We start from the raw sequence: 12,810 nt of genomic DNA, 5'->3' as shown, positions 1-12,810 counted from the left end.
TGTCAGTCCATATTCTTTGCCCAAGCCTATTTTTATTTGTGACTCTGAAGGTCACCTCATTTATGGACATTTCCGAAATCACAATGATAAGACCCAACAATGTGAGGCATCACAGAGTCACAACGGACCAATGAGGGCCTTCAGTCATTGAGTCTAAGCTCCCAAAAATACATTTTTTGCCAACACTAGTCCCACTTCCCAGCCCTTTCCCCATAGTCTTGAATGTGATGACACTTCAAGTGCTTATCCAGGTACTGGTTAAAGGTGGTGAGGTTCACCACCTCATCTCCCCTCCCAGCCACAGCATTCCAGATCCCCACCATCCTCTAGGTAAGGAATATTTTCCTCAAATTCCCTTGAAATCTCCTGCATTTCACCTTAAAATGGTGCCCCCCCCACCCCATTACTGACCCCTTGACTAAGGGGTACAGCTGCTTCCTGTCCACCCTGTCCTTGCCCCTCATAATCGTATACACCTCGGTCTTCACTGCTCCAAGGAAAACATCAGGAGCTTATCCAGCCTCTCTCCGTAGCAGCCAAAGAATTGCATTTACATAGCACCTTTCATGACCCTCAGGATGTTGTAGGACACTCCATATTTGCAGAGAAAATCATGGCGCATTTAAAGCTGCTGATATATCGGTGAGGAAATTCCTGAGCAGCCTGTGGCCACGAGTGCCCTGTGAATGCTAACAAGTTGTTGTACTAATTTGGAGGTGCTGGTGTTGGACAGGGGTGGACAAAGTTAAAAATTACACCACACCAGGTTATAGTCCAACAGGGTTAATTGGAAGCGCTAGCTTTCGGAGCGACACTCCTTCATCAGGTGGTTGGACTATAACTTGGTGTTGTGTGAATGTTAACTTAGCGTTGTTGTACCGTCTGCATCGCTCTGCTATTCGTCTTGCAGCCTGCCCTCTATTCCCTGCAACACCCACCCACTCCCACAATCCCACAAACTTCACCAAGTTGCTGCTTTCACAGATTAATTACCCGTTCTCGGACTCTCAATCCTACAGGGAGTCAATTTTTGTTTGAGCGGGTCTTGAACATTCAGACTTGCATTGAGGGTGTTTGTGAAGAATCGATTTGCCCAGTTCTTTGAGCGACAAGAGGTAGTTGTGCCTGACTAACTATCACCCTGCCTCCTGACGGGGTAGCTCAGAGCAGAGGCTAGTCAGGCGCTGGACAGTTGAGAGCAGAGATTCAGAGTGTGCTATATTTGGCACAGAGAGACAGTGCGACTGGATCATCCAGACATTATTTCCCATCCATTGGCCTCTCTCGCTGTTTGTCCATTCATCCAGGACAAATGTTCTCAGTACAGATCACCCGTGGAGACAGTAAGGGCTTCTCCAGGACTGCATAATAGATTTCAGTCTCTCAGCCTTTTTCAATTCTCAGGCTAACTCAGCGTATCATTTTGAATGTAGCATTCCCTATAGCTGTTGAGAAATGGGTGGCATCTGTTTAACTTTCTGCCTTTGTCTTAGATTTAGATTTATTGTCATATATGCATCAAAATATATTGGTAAGTGTTTTTTTTTTGCAGAAGTAGTTACCCTTTAGCCCCTTTGTCCCTCCCTTCCGCAGGTCTCAATGTGACCCAGATACGATTCAGAAACAGTGACATCCCCTTCCCCCCCCACCCCCGCTCTCGATTTTCCAGCAAGAGAAAATATCCTCCACCCTCCATCCTCAGGATCTCAGATATTCCAATCAGGACAGCCCTTATTCTTCGAAGGTCCAATGGATACAAGCCCAGTCTGTCCAGCTTTTCCTCATCAGGCAACCTGCCCGTCCCATACTAACCATTACCCTGTCCTGTTGGCCCCCTGCCTTGGTCTCCTGAGAGGGATGACCTGGCCAGCAAGGGAGGGCAAAGATGGTTGATTGACTGATTCCTGGGATGCTGGGACAGATGCACAGGGAGAGCCTGGATTGGTTGGGTCTCTGTTCCCGACAGTTTAGAAGCCTGAGACGGCATCGCATGAAAAGATCCCATAAAATTACACAGGAAGGATTTAGCCGATGACTGGGGAGTCCAGAAACCAGGGGTCACAGGCTAAGGTTACAGGGTAAGCCATTTCAGACTGAGCTGAGGAGAAATGTCTTCACCCAGAGATTGGGCAGCTTGTGGAATTCTCTGCCACATGAAGCCAAAACATTGAAGATCTTCAAGAAAGACGTAAATATATAGAGTCTTAAAGCTGTACAGCACAGAAACAGACCTCTCGGCTTAACTCATGCATGCCAACGAGAATATCCTCAATTAATCCAGTCCAATTTGCCATCATTTGGTCTATATCCCTCTAAACCCTTCCTGTTTATACCCATCCAGATGCCTTTTAAATGCTGTAATTGTACCAGCCTCCATCACTTCCTCTGGCAGCTCATTCAATATCCGCACCACCCTCTGCGTGAGAACGTTCCCCCTTAGAGTAGATTCCCTACAGTGTGGAAACAAGTCCATACCGACCCTCCGAAGACTAACCCAGCCAGACCCATTTCCCTCTGACTAATGCACCTAACACTATGGGTAATTTAGAATGGCCAATTCACCCTGACTTGCACATCTTTGGACTGTGGGAGGAAACCCACGCAGACACGGGGAGAATGTGCAAACTCCACACAGACAGTCGCCCGAGGCTGGAATTGAACCTGGGTTTCTGGTGCTGTGAGGCAGCAGTGCTAACCACTGAGCCACCATGCTGCCCTAGATGTAGGTCCCTTTAAATCTTTCCCCTCTCACCTTAAACCTATGCACCTCTCGTTTTGGACTCTGCCTACTCTGGAGAAAAGACCTTGTCTATTCACCCTATCCATGCCCCCCATGATTTTATAAATCTCTATAAGAGCACCCCTCAGCCTCCAATGCTGCAGCCTAGTGTTAGGGTTAATAGGACCATAGGGAGGAAGCGGGAACAGGGGACTGAGTTGATCCTGTTGAATGGTGGAGCAGTCTCAAAGGAGCGAATGGGCTATTCCTGCTCCTAATTTTTTTCTGTTTCTATGAAAAGCCATTGATTTGAAATGTTCATCTTCACAGACCCTGCCAGATGTTTATAATTTGTGTTTATTCCTGTTCTATGAGGTTCAGTAGATGATAGTTATTGCATTAACCTTCACTGCTCTGTCATGATTTTAATTGTTCCTCATCCTTCTTGACATCATCAATATTGTACAGAAAGAGGCCACTCGGTCCATCATATCCAGGCCAGCCTTTTTGAATGAGGTAGGAGAAAGTGAGGACTACAGATGCTGGAGAGTCAGAGCCAAAACGTGTAATGCTGGAAAAGCACAGCCAGTCAGGTAGCATCTGAGGAGCAGGAGAATTGTGTTTCGAGCATAAACATTCCTGATAAAGGGCGAATGCTCGAAACTTCGACTCTCCTGCTCCTCGGATGCTACCAGTACAGCTGTGCTTTTCCAGCACCACATTTTCTGTATTTGAACAAGCTCCCTGATTAGTTCCACTCCCCGTGTAAATTTCTCCCCTTCAAATGTTTCTTCAATTCCCCTGCCCGATCACACACTCACGGCATAATGCGACTTTCCTGAACTCATCTCTGGCTGACTCTGTGTTGACCTTAACTCCGTGTTCTCTGCTGCCTGCCCCTTCCTTTATCCTGGTCACGAGGCAGTAGCAGGGGTCCAGGGATCAAGTGGTCTCCCTGTGAAACACTGACACGTGTTTTCCTCCTTCAGAAGCTGAGAGACCTGCTGTGCATTTCCACACATTTTCCTCATGATTTTATTTAAAAGTCTCTCTGAATATTCTGACAGCGTTGCTGATGGTGGAGACAGTGAATCATTCAAGTCGTTTCTGTGGCACTGTCTCATCTGGCTGCGTATGAACTGAAATCCCTCTGCAGCTTAACCTGCTTCCTGTTCCCCTCGAGACTGCTACTGTGTGTCACTGACATAAAGTCCTGGCTGATTGAATAACATTCACACCTCGTGACCATCCAGCACATACCGTCTGCTCGTTCCCGGGAGGTTCCCAGCTATTACAAACTCAAACTACAAACCAGGCTCTCACCTGCTAATAACATTTCTAAAGATGCTCCAGGATTGGGGGAGATTGGCTTAGATTCCCTACAGAATGGAAACAGGCCCTTCGGCCCAACCAGTCCACATCAACCCTCTGAAGACTAACCCACCCAGACCCATTTCCCTCTGACTAATGCAGCTAACACGATGGGCGATTTAGCATGGTCAATTCACCCTGACCTGCACATCTTTGGACTGTGGGAGGAAACCGGAGCACCCGGAGGAAACCCACGCAGACACGGGGAGAATGTGCAAACTCCACACAATCAGTCGCCTGAGGCTGGAATCGAACCAGAGTCCCTGGTGCTATGAGGCAGCAGTGCTAACCACCATGCCACCCACAGGGATGGGGTGGGGAGGATTGGTATATGTGCACAGAGTGGCAGGACAGGGTGGAGAAGTGCAGTTAATGAACCATGGAGCGTTCTCAGCTCCATTATTAATCAGGGCAGAGGGAAGAAGAACAGTGAGGGGATGTTGAAACGAGCACAGAGACACTCAGCATGTTCGGCAACATCTGTGGAGAGAGAAACAGAGTTGGCATTTGTAAAAAAGAGTCAGAGCGGACTCAAAATGTTTAACTCTGTTTTTCTCTCTCTCCCAACCGATGCCACCAGACCTGCTGAGTTTCTCCAGCATTTCCTGTGCTGGTTTCAGATTTCCAGCTTCTGCATTATTTTACTTTTATTATGAGGTGATGTTAAACTGACGCAAGACAATGGGCACTGTGCAGTGGCTCAGTGGTTGGCACTGCTGCCTCACAGTTCCAAAGACCCGGGTTCGATTCCAGCCTCGGGTGACTGACTGTGTGGAGTTTGCATTCTCCCCGTGTCTGCGTGGGTTTCCTCCCACAGTCTAAAGATATAGATTGGCTGTGCTAAATCGCCCCATCGTGTCACAGGCATGTGTAGGTTTGGTGGGTTAGCCATGGGTATTACAGGGAGGGATAGAGGGGTGGGTCTGGGAGTGATCTCTTTGGAGGGTCTGTGTGGACTGCTTTCACACTCTAGGGACTCTATGCTCATGCAATTCAGCAGGAGTACTGTGAACACCACATTATGGGAAAGCTTAGATTAGATTCCCTACAGTGTGGAAACAGGTCCATTGGCCCAACCAGTCCACACCAACCCTCCGAAGAGCTAATCCACCCAGACCCACTGCCCTCTGACTCATGCACTTAACACTATGGGTAATTTAGAATGGCCAATTCACCTGACCTGCACATCTTTGGACTGTGGGAGGAAACCCACGCAGACAGCGGGAAAATGTACAAACTCCACACAGACAGTCACCTGAGGCTGGAATCGAACCTAGGGCCCTGGTGCTGGGAGGCGGCAGCGCTAACCACTGAGCCACTGTGCCGCCCGTAAAGATGCAAACACATCTTTCGTACAGCAGAGAGAGTGCAGACATGATTTACAAGAATGATTCCAGGGAGGACAGACTTCAGTTCTGAGGATAAATTGAAACACTTGGGACTAGACAGAGGTTTCCAAAGCCATGAGCAGCCTAGGTAGAGTAGATGAGGGGAAGCTGTTCCTCTGTGTAACAGGAACAAGAACGAGAGGGACATGCATTTAACGTGATGTGCAAATAAAGCACGAGTGATGTGAGGGAAAACCAGCAAGTGGTGAGGGTGTGGAACTCACTGACTGGAAATGTGGGGTAGACAGGTTCAGTTCAGACATTAGGTAGCTATTTGGATAGAAATGGTGTGCAGGGGGTTGGGGAAAAGGCCGAGACTGACACAGGGTAACGGTGATCATTCAAAAAGCCAGTGCTGGCACAGAGGGCCAAATGGCCTCCCCTGGACCATAACAATTTAGTGATCCTGCATTTATGTAGCACCTTTCACAGAATAAAACATCCGAAGATTGGAGCAATGACCGGAAGACATTGAAAGTCAACTACGCATGGATGGTATTTGGACAGAGTGAAATAACCAAAGGTTCAGTCAAAGAGAAAGGTTCTTTAAGAGGACGTGACTGGCTGTGAGATCTTTGGGGACAGCTTAAAAGGCACAATAGAAATGCAATTGTTTTATTGATTTTGCACATCTGTTGAGGTGAGATGCTGAAAATTGGCCTCAGTTTCCTCTGAACAAAGAAGGGGAAAGTTCACTCGCTACTCCTCACCTCCTAGTGACCACGAGGGAAACAAATCTCATTGGTCGGGAGCACAGGATCAGGCAAGTTGGTTACGGCTCCCCATGTCGAATAGCCATAAACAGTCAGTGTCAAAGTAGTGTAAGGGCAGGGTGTGAGAGGCCTTGGAATTCTCTCCCAGCTCCTTCAGGAATACGATGTTCAATTGTTCAGCTTTTCCTGTGTCTGATGGTGAGAGTCTGTGAACGACTTCCTGCTCACTGAACCTGATCACCGTAATCTGGGTGTGGAATCAGAGTTAAAGCTAGAAACTGAGCTGGAATTGTGATTGTTGAGATACAGTAAAATGCTGTTCAATAAGCACATTGAAGAGTCAGGAGCTCGTGTCACCTCTGCAGGGCAAATCAAATATGAGCAGGAGGAGAGAGCAAACTGAGGCATAACTGCACAGCAGTGACAGAGGCTGAGGAACGGGAGATAGGATGCTTACAGTGCAGCTAGAGTCTATTCAGTCCATCAAGTCTGCACTAACCCTCCAAAGAGCATTCCACCCTAACACCATTGTCCACATTTACCACCTAAACTGCACCTTACAGGGCAATTTAGCACAGCCAATCCACCCTAACCTGCACATCTTTGGAGAGGAAACTGGAACACCCGGAGGAAACCCATTCAGACACAGGGAAAGTGCGCAAACTCCACACAGACAGTCGCCCAAGGCTGGAATCGAATCCAGGTTCCTGGCCTGTGAGGCAGCAGTGCTAACCACTGAGCCACCTAGTATTCTAATGTAAGCAGGAAATGGGCTTAAAGTGGTGAAGGAGAGAATTCCAAATTTCAGGCATTAATGAAAGGCACAGCTTCCAATGCTGGAGCAGGGACAATAGGGAAACTCATTCGAAGATCTTCCTTCACATTGATACACACCAGATTCTTTTGTCCTTTATCCTTCCACCTCTGGCAGCAGAACTACATGAACAGAATGCACCGAGGAGAAATCTCAGTTGCCATGACAATGGGGCCCAGCAGGAATGTGAGAGAATCAATGGCATGAACCCTCCCCGATAGTAACACCATCAGACTAAGTGAGTGATGTGTAATGGCTTCGGGAGCTGAGCGAGTCTACCGACCGGCTTCTGCACTCAGGCCAGGCCCAGGTATAACCTCTATGGAGGCCTTAAACCTAATTCTGTGAGTTAGCCACCACCTGCCCAACCCCACGGGCAATAGCAGCAAGGTGAATTCTCACAGGGTCACCCAGAGACAGCCTGCTGGGAAAGGATGTTATCGGCACAGTGGCTCAGTGGTTGGCACTGCTGCCTCACAGCACCAGGGTCCCAGGTTCAATTCCAGCCTCGGGTGACTGTCTGTGTGGAGTTTGTACATTCTCCCCGTGTCTGCGTGGGTTTCCTCCGGGCGCTCCGGTTTCCTCCCACAGTCCAAAGATGTGCAGGGCAGGTGAATTGGCCGTGGTAAATTGCCCGTAGTGATAGGTGCATAAGTCAGAAGGGAATGAGTCTGGGTGGGCGACTCTTCAGAGGGTTGGTGTGGACATGTTGGGCTAAAGGACATGTTTCCACACTGTAGGGAATCTAAACTGAATGAAGGCAGAATATTCTCTCCCTGTCTCCACTGTTATCTATCCTGTGCCTTACATTTCTCCCACCCAGAGAGGGAGAAAATACAAGACCATTTACACAAACGTGCTCTCTCTCTATTTCTCTGAGCACGTAGCTCAGGTCCTCCAGCAGAGAAGGTTAAGGAGTGACTTTATAAAATCGTAAAACAATGGGAGTGAAGAAGGAGGAATTGGATCAGGAGAGGCAGGAAGCAGATGAGATCAACTCCAGATAACTGATGATTAAAAGAATCAAACAGTTTTACAATGTTGGGTGGCAGTGCCCTTACCTCTGAGCTAAGAGGGCCAGGTTCAAGTCCTAACCTGATCTGGGAAGGGGGGGGGGTCATGACATCTGGGAGTGGGTTGATGAGTGAGGATATTGAGAAACATAAGTTGCTGTGGTCTGGCCTACACTCTGAGGCAGGAGTAGGTTCACTATAAACGTTTAGAATGAAACTGGAGAGTGGTTGGGGTGGGGGCACAAGTTGCTGGGCAATAGGGCAAGAGCAGAGAGAGTGGGACTAATCCGAAAGGTTAGAGGATCATCAATGGGCTGAATGGCCTCTGTTATGGGATTCCAAAATTCAGTGGGAGGACTTTGCCTGAAGACAATAAATCAGTCAATTATTTAGGAGTTACATCAGATGCTTTGTTTGTAGTGTTTACATTTTAACTAGCCTAGACATAACGGAAGCAAATTCTGCCTGGGATTTGAGAATATATTTTGTAAAGATTTAACGGTTCAAATTCCGAAGACCAGGTTAAGATGTGAAGTCGCTCAGCAGCAGGAGGAGGAGGAACACATCGGATGGAAGGATGGCTCACAGAATGCACTGGAGATGTTACTGGCTAGCATCGTTTCTTGGTCACTCTCCCTCACCCTGTTCCATCAATCGACACACACACACACACACACACACACACACACACACACACACACACACACACACACACCCATCACCCCCAGCCCAGGCTACCCCTTCCCCTCAAGGGGACAGGGGAGTGTCAGCAGGGACTCAGTTTGAGGGGGGACAACACAGAGAATCCCTGCCTCCTCGCACCACCCCCTGCCACCACCAACAGCCAAACCTCTCCAGCTCCACCCTGCCTGGGAGCCCCTGGGGTGGAGGGAATAGGGGAGGAATCAGAGACAGGTAGGGGGTTACAGAGATAGGGAGGGGGTGTAGGGACTGAGGAGGTGACAGAATTAGGGAGGGGGTGTAGAAGGTGGAGGGGTTTACTGAGATAGGGGAAGGGGTATAGGGGCTGGAGAGGGTTACAGAGATAGGGAGGAGGTGTAGGGGCTGGAGGGGGTTACAGAGGTAGGGAGGGGTTGTAGGGGGTTGCAGAGAAAGGGAGGGGTGTAGGGACTGAGGAGGTGACAGAAATAGGGAGGGGGTGTAGAAGGTGGAGGGGTTTACTGAGATAGGGGAAGGGGTATAGGGGCTGGAGAGGGTTACAGAGATAGGGAGGAGGTGTAGGGGCTGGAGAGAGTTACAGAGGTAGGGAGGGGGTGTAGGGGGTTGCAGAGAAAGGGAGGGGTGTAGGGACTGAGGAGGTGACAGAAATAGGGAGGGGGTGTAGAAGGTTACTGAGATAGGGAGGGGGTTACACATATAGGGAGGGGGTATAGGGGCGAGAGGGGGTTACAGAGATAGGGAGGAGGTGTAGGGGCTGGAGGGGGTTACAGAGGTAGGGAGGGGGTGTAGGGGGTTACAGAGATAGGGAGGGGGTGTAGGGACTGAGGAGATGACAAAAATAGGAAGGGGGTATAGAAGGTGGAGGGGGTTACTGAGATAGGGGAGGGGGTATAGGGGCTGGAGGGGGTTACAGAGATAGGGAGGAGGTGTAGGGACTGGAGAGGGTTACAGAGGTAGGGAGTGGGTGTAGGGGGTTACAGAGATAGGGAGGAGGTGTAGGGACTGAGGAAGTGACAGAAATAGGGAGGGGGTATAGAAGGTGGAGTGGGTTACTGAGATAGGGGAGGGGGTATAGGGGCTGGAGGGGGTTACAGAGATAGGGAGGAGGTGTAGGGGCTGGAGGGGGTTACAGAGGTAGGGAGGGGGTGTAGGGGGTTGCAGAGAAAGGGAGGGGTGTAGGGACTGAGGAGGTGATAGAGATAGGGAGGAGGTGTGAGGCTGGACAAGGTTACATAGATAGGGAGGGGGCGTTGGGCTGGACGGCATTACAGAGATAGTGGGGGGGGGGAGTGTAGGGGCTGGGGAGGTTAGATAGGGAGGGGGTGTTGGTCTTTAGATTAGATTACTTAATGTGGAAACAGGCCCTTCGGCCCAACAGGTCTACACCGACCATCCGTTGAGAAACCCACCCAGACCCATTCCCCAACACCTAACACTACTGGAGATTTAGTATGACCAATTCACCTGACCTGCACATTTTTGGACTGTGGGAGGAAACCAGAGCACCCGGAGGAAACCCACGCAGACACGGGGAGAATGTGCAAACTCCACACAGTCAGTCGCCCAAGGCTGGAATTGAACCCAGGTCTCTGGTGCTGTAAGGCAGTAGTGCTAACCACTGTGCTACCCATCAATATTGTCTAAACACTGTGTTTGCCATCAACATGAGCCAGAAGAATGTTGGATTAGATTAGATGATTTACAGTGTGGAAAAAAGACCTGTGACCCAGAAGGTCCACACCGAGGGGTATCGGGGCTGGGGAGGTTACACAGGGGTGAAGGGGCTGGGGGGGTGTTACAGACTTACAGAGGGGTGTAGGGGCTGGGGGGGTGTTACAGACTTACAGAGGGGTGAAGGGGCTGGGGAGGTTACACAGGGGTAAAGGGGCTGGGGGGGTGTTACAGACTTACAGAGGGGTGTAGGGGCTGGGGAAGTTACACAGGGGTGAAGGGGCTGGGGGGGGGGGTTACAGACTTACAGAGGGGTGTAGGGGCTGGAGGAGATTACAAAGTTACAGAGGGTGTAAGGGGTGGAGGAGGTTACAGAGATATAGAGGGGTGTTGGGCTGCGGGAGATTATGAAATTACAGAGGGATGTAGGGGCTGGGGGAAATTACAGAGTTACAGAGGGGTGTAGGGGCTGGTGGTGGTTATAGAGTTACAGAGTGGTGCAGGGGCTGGAGAAGATTGCAGAGTTACAGAGGGGTGTAGGGGCTGGGATAGGTTACAGAGTTACAGAGGGGTGTAGGGGCTGAGGGAGATTACAGAGTTATAGAGGGGTGTAGGGGTTGGAGAAGATTACAGAGTTACAGAGGGGTGTAGGCGCTGGGGGAGATTACAGAGTTACAGAGGGGTGTAGGGGCTGGGAGAGATTACAGAGTTACAGAGGGGTATAGGGGCTGGGAGTGGTTACAGAGTTACAGAGGGGTGTAGGGGCTGGGGGAGATTACAGAGTTACAGAGGGTTGTAGGGTCTGGAGGAGGTTAAAGAGTCCCAGAGGGGTGTAGGGTCTGGAGGAGGTTATAGAGTTACAGACAGGTGTAGGGGCTGGAGGAGGTTACAGAGTTATAGAGGGGTGTAGGGGCTGGAGGAGGTTACAGAGTTATAGAGGGGTGTAGGGGCTGGGTGAGATTACAGAGTTACAGAGGGGTGTAGGGGCTGGGGGAGATTACAGAGTTACAGAGGGGTGTAGGCGCTGGGGGAGATTACAGAGTTACAGAGGGGTGTTGGGGTTGGGGGATGATACAAAATCACAGAGGGGTGTAGGGGCTGGAGGAGGTTACACAGTTACAGTGTTGTAAAGGGGCTGGAGGAGTTTACAGAGTTATAGAGGGGTGTAGGGGCTGGGGGAAATTACAGAGTTACAGAGGGGTGTTGGGGTTGGGGGATGATACAAAATCACAGAGGGGTGTATGGGCTGCCGTAGATTACGGAGTTATCGGGGGTGTAGGAGCTGGGGGAGAGTACAGAGTTACAGAGGGGTGTAGGGGCTGGAGAAGATTGCAGAGTTACAGACAGGTGTAGGGGCTGGGGGAGGTTATAGAATTACAGAGGGGTGTAGGGGCTGGCGGAGGTTACAGAGTTACAGAGGGGTGTTGGGGCTGGGGGAGGTTACAGAGTTACAGAGGGGTGTAGGGGCTGGAGAAGATTGCAGAGTTACAGAGGGGTATAGGGGCTGGGGGAGAGACAGAGTTACAGAGGGGTGTAGGGGCTGGGAGAGATTACAGAGTTACAGAGGGGTATAGGGGCTGGGGGAGGTTACAGTGTTATAGAGGGGTGTAGGGGCTGGGGGAGGTGACAGAGTTACAGAGGAGTGTAGGGGCTGGGATTGGTTACACAGTTACAGTGGGGTGTAGGGGCTGGTGGAGATTACAGAGTTGCAGAGGGGTGTAGGGGATGCTGGAGATTACAGAGTTACAGAGGGGTGTAGGGGCTGGGAGAGATTACAGAGTTACAGAGGGGTGTAGGGGCTGGGAGAGATTACAGAGTTACAGAGGGGTGTAGGGGATGCTGGAGATTACAGAGTTACAGAGGGGTGTAGGGGCTGGGGGAGGTTAGAGAGTTACAGAGGGGTGTAGGGGCTGGAGGAGGTTACAGAGTTACAGAGGGTGTAGGGGCTGGCAGAGGTTAGAGAGTTACAGAGGGTGTAGGGGCTGGGGGAGGTTACAGAGTTACAAAGGGGTGTAGGGGCTGGGGGAGATAACAGATTTACCGAAGGGTGTAGGGGCTGGGAGAGATTACAGAGTTACAGAGGGGTGTAGGGGATGCTGGAGATTACAGAGTTACAGAGGGGTGTAGGGGCTGGGGGAGGTTAGAGAGTTACAGAGGGGTGTAGGGGCTGGAGGAGGTTACAGAGTTACAGAGGGTGTAGGGGCTGGCAGAGGTTAGAGAGTTACAGAGGGTGTAGGGGCTGGGGGAGGTTACAGAGTTACAAAGGGGTGTAGGGGCTGGGGGAGATAACAGATTTACCGAAGGGTGTAGGGGCTGGGGGAGATAACAGAGTTAAAGAGGGGTGTAGGGGCTGGGAGTGGTTATAGAGTTACAGAGTGGTGTAGGGGCTGGAGAAATTACAGAGTTACATGGGGTATAGGGACTGGGGGAGATTACAGAG

This window comes from Chiloscyllium punctatum, chromosome 46, assembly GCF_047496795.1.
Source record: "Chiloscyllium punctatum isolate Juve2018m chromosome 46, sChiPun1.3, whole genome shotgun sequence".
Taxonomy (NCBI): domain Eukaryota; kingdom Metazoa; phylum Chordata; class Chondrichthyes; order Orectolobiformes; family Hemiscylliidae; genus Chiloscyllium; species Chiloscyllium punctatum.
Note: the sequence above shows the minus strand (reverse complement) of the source record.